Genomic DNA, 4,991 nt, shown 5'->3' on the forward strand with positions numbered 1-4,991 from the left:
TCAGAACAGTGGTTTCGAAACCACAAATGTAACACCCCTAACTTGTATCCGTCACCGGAATAGGGTTACAAGGCATTACCAAACTTATACATTAGCATTTGTACAAAACCGAGTCATAAATTTGCATTCCAATTCAAAATTTTTCAAATTTCATCAATAAGTCTCTAATATGGACCTATGGGGACCAATACATGTTTTAGAAGTGGTTCGGGACTAAACTGGTAACTTTGGAAATTTATCCTTGAAGATAGGGGCACACGCCCATGTGGCTTGAGACATGGCCATGTGGCCAGCCTATGGGTATCCCATATGTAATACCCCTACCCGTATTCATTACCGGAATAGGGTACGAGGCATTACCGGAGTTTATGAATTAAATTTTTTTTTATATTCAATATAGCCCCTTTATAAATATCTAACCTTCCCTGCAATATTAAATCGAGACCAATCCGCATCAACCAAATCAATTCAACATATTTTCAAGATAAATTCATGCATTTTTATAAGATAACGTCATCACATATCTAAAACCAGGTTTGTTAACCATACTAATGGCTAACTTTACATTCATTTCACGTTAACATTTACTTTGTTAGCTTATACATGCCATTGATTTCCAAAATAAAGTTTCTTTATATACCGAAATCTTGAGGTTGACAGTGTGATGTGTCTCCTACCAAATCTGACCTCCGAGCTCTTAACACTACAAAATAGGGAAAAAGGAAACGGGGTAAGCACTTTGTGCTTAGTAAGCTCATGTAATAAGAATTATACTTACCTAATATTTTCAATACAATATAATAAACATTCATATATCCATTCAATGCATTATTACCCTAACATGCACAAACTCAACATTCAAGTTAGTACAATAATTTCCATGTATCAATAATATATATACCATGATTGATGAGCTCGTCAATACCATGATTTCCATTTCCTTGTTATTTTTCCATATTTATCCCGTTGAATTTATCGAATTTCGATGGATTTTCAGAGGTACACATTTATTGTACAATTCGGTCCGTCAATTCATATTCATGTGCACATATCCATTTCAGAGAGCACACTCTGCGAACCTCAACCTTGCGGCGGGATTACGGTCCAAGCTAAATCCTACAATATAAACTCATAGAGTATTATCAGATTACCGGTCCAGGCTAAATCCCACAAGCGACAATTACTCTAATGAGCTTGGATCTGAATTACGGTCCAAGCTAAATTGAACCTAATTCGGATTACCCGTCTAGGCTAAATCCATTTTACACATATTCTTCGGGAGGGCTATATCAAGATAGGATCACCCGTCCAGGCTAGATCCTTTTTACCGTCAATTCCTTTTCAGAGATCCATCGAATTTTCCTTTCATTCAACCGGGATTTTTTTCCCATTTTATCAAATATATCAATGTTTCATAAATTTTCATACAATGAACATTCAAATCATATTCATATCAAAAACATGCATTTCAAGCATTTAAGAATATAATTCAAGTTACACGAACTTACCTTGATACTTGTTTGTAAACAATAAAAATCTACTAATCCCGAACTTTTTCCTTTCCTCGATCTAGCTTCGTATTTGAATCTTCCGGATCTAAATAAATAAATTTAATTATCAATTTAATACATTTCATGTTCATATGCAACATTCTCTATAATTCAACTATTATTTATAGTTCATTCAAAGTTGTCTACTTGAGTCATAGTCACTAAATTATTTATAACTTGAGCTACGGAACTCCAAATTAAGATCCGTTAATTTTCCCTGAAACTAGACTCATATATATTTTTACCATAAAATTTTTAGAATTTTTGGTTCAGCAAATAAGTACAGTTTATTCTTTAAGGTCACCCCTGTTCTGCTGTCGACAATTCTAACCCTTCTTCACTAAAAATTAATTATCTCTTCATACAGAATTCAAATGATGTTCTCGTTTGTTTCTCTTAAAAATAGACTCATTAAGGATTCTATACATATAAATTTAAGCCCATAATTGTTTTTCTTAAGTTTTTTTATGATTTTTCAAAGTCAGAACAGGGGAACCCGAATTCATTCTGACCTTGTCTCACAAAATTCATTATATCTCAAAATTTACAAATTCATTGCTTACACTATTTCTTCTATGAGAAACTAGACTCAATAGGCTTTAATTCCATATTATTTTTCATCTTCTAATTCGATTTCTACAATTTATGGTGATTTTTCAAATGTAGTCTACTGCTGCTGTCCAAACTGTTTTTGTGCAAGCTGTTTATTACCATTTTTCCCCTAAGCTTTTAATAAATGATAATTTCGTCCCTACTCAATTAGCCTCTCAATTGAGCTGATTTTTCTCAATTAACATTTTATTCTATCACCTTAAACTAGTTTACAACCTTTAGGAATCAGAATTTCAGCAATAGACTTTTATTCCAAGCATGTTCACAATTAAGTCCTAAAAATCAATTTCTATTGAAATTACCTAATAAAATCATCTTATAAACAAATTAAAGCTTTAATTTAATTCTATTTCATCATAAACTTACAGCACTCAACCATGGTGACTTTCAATTTCATCCATGAAATCAAAAACTAATGAATTTAATAGTAGGACCTAGTTGTAAAAGTCTTAGAAACACAAAAATTATAAGAAAAAGGCAAGGATTAACTCACTTGGTGCAAAAATTATGAAATATCAGCTTAGAGAACCCTCCTATGGCATTTTTAGCTGCTGGAATTGAAGAGAAATGAAGAGAAATCTAGATATTTCCTATTTAGTCCTAGCTTTATTTAGTTAATTTTGCAATATTCCAATTTTACCCTTAATTTATCAATTTTTCTGCTGATTTCATACCCTTGCCGTCCAGCCCAAATAACTTTTGGGTCTAATTCCTTTTAAATCCTTTCTCATTAGACTCTTAAGCTATTTAATCACTCTAGTAACTTTTACACCTATTACAATTTAGTCCTTTTCATTTAATTGACTACCCAAACATTAAAATTTTCTAACGAAATTTTAATACCATATTAATAACATTTCATAAATATTTATAAAATTATTTTTGACTCGGTTTTACGAGATATAGGTCTCGATACCTTGTTTTTGCCCAATTTATTCAATAATTTCTTTTTTATCTAATCACTAAATCGGTAAAATTTTTCTATCAATATTTTCATACAATTTTCCTATCATATCAATTTTCAAGAAAAAATATTAAAATATATTTCTCTTTAAATCGGATCTATGGTTACGAAACCATTGTTCTGATAACCTTGAATTTAGGCCATTACACCATAGCCGTGTGGCCAGCACTTGTGGAATTCTGACTTGCAATTTCTTAAGCATCAAAGGGGCACACGGTCTGGGCACACACCCTACGGCTAGGCCGTGCGGTACACTGACTTTTCACCATTTTAAAACCATTTTCACCTGATTTTGACACACGACCGTGCTTGAAACCCGTGTTATTCACACGGCCAAGACACACGACTGTGTCTTTTGCCCGTGTACTATCCTGACTTCATATTTAAGGATGCAGGGGACACAAGGTCATTTTATATGCCCGTGGGCTGTCCATGTGTCATATTCGTGTGGACGAAATAAGGTCATTCCTAGCCTCATTTCTCACCCCAAACCAACTCATTTACCTGCATGAAATCTTACAAGTATATTCCAACCAATTCAACCAATTACCAACAATCAAATCAACATGTTTCTATAATAATTCACAACATATCCATCTCAAACATGTGTTACTAACTACTTTTATGACTTAATTACAACCCAAAATATTAATCTATCATTTGGCCACAAAAGCTTATACATGCCATTATATCAAAATAGGTTTATCATTTTTACCAAAATGAAAGGATTGATAGTGTGATGATAGCTTCGACCCAATTCCAGCCTTCACGAGCTTTGAGCACTATAAAACAAGAAAAATATAAACCTAGTAAGCATTAATGCTTAGTAAGTTCATATAATCAAACTATACCTACCATTCATATATAACAAGTAAATCACACATAAGGCAATTTATCCATCAATTTAGCAAACTAGCAAATATGGTCTATACACAATCATTCACCCAAATTGGTTAGTACAAAAACATTATTATGCATAGATGAGCTCATCATGTCATTTCTTCTTATGTCACTTGTTAATATATTTTCATTGAATCTTTGAATTTCTGATAGACCTTTCCTTTTCTAGTTGTACACCCGAGGTGCACATTCCCTTTTCAAGTGGTACACACGAAGTGTACATACCCTTTTCAATTTGTACACATAAAGTGCACATAACCTTTTCAGGTGTACACATATAGTGTACCTTTCCTTTTCAAGTGGTATACACAAAGTATACCTTTCCTTTTCATATGGTATACACAAAGTATATCTTTCCTTTTCGTATGGTATACACAAAGTTTACCTAACCTTTTCAAATTTTACCATTTGGGTACACAAATATTTTTCAAGTATTACCCTTTCGGGTTACATTCCTTTTCATAATGAGATCAAAAGATTATCCCTTTTGGAACAACCTTTACTGAAACATATGCAGGATCTCATATACACAGTAATCATCTATCTAATCGAAAATCAATATTCAAACGGATTCATGTAATATTTCATCATTTACTTGTAAATCACAAATCAAGATTGATTTATTACATGTACATACCAATTACAAATTATAATGCACAATATTCAACAATCAATTCAACACATTTACATGCTTAATTTAGTTATACGAACTTACCTCGACAATTGATCGTATCTACTAATCTGAAACTTTTTCTTTCCCTCGATCTTTTTCTTTGTTCAACACTTCTGGATCTATATAAATAAATTTAATTATCAATTCTATGATTTTTACATTCAATCAAGCCCATTTCACATTTCAAGCAAAAGTACCATTTTGCCCCTAAACTCTTAATTAATTCCAATTTCGTCCCTAGGCTCGGAAAATAGAATTCATGCAATTTACTCCTTATTTCAAGCTTATTCAA

The sequence above is a fragment of the Gossypium arboreum genome, chromosome 1 (genome assembly GCF_025698485.1).
Source record: "Gossypium arboreum isolate Shixiya-1 chromosome 1, ASM2569848v2, whole genome shotgun sequence".
NCBI classification, from domain to species: Eukaryota; Viridiplantae; Streptophyta; class Magnoliopsida; order Malvales; family Malvaceae; genus Gossypium; species Gossypium arboreum.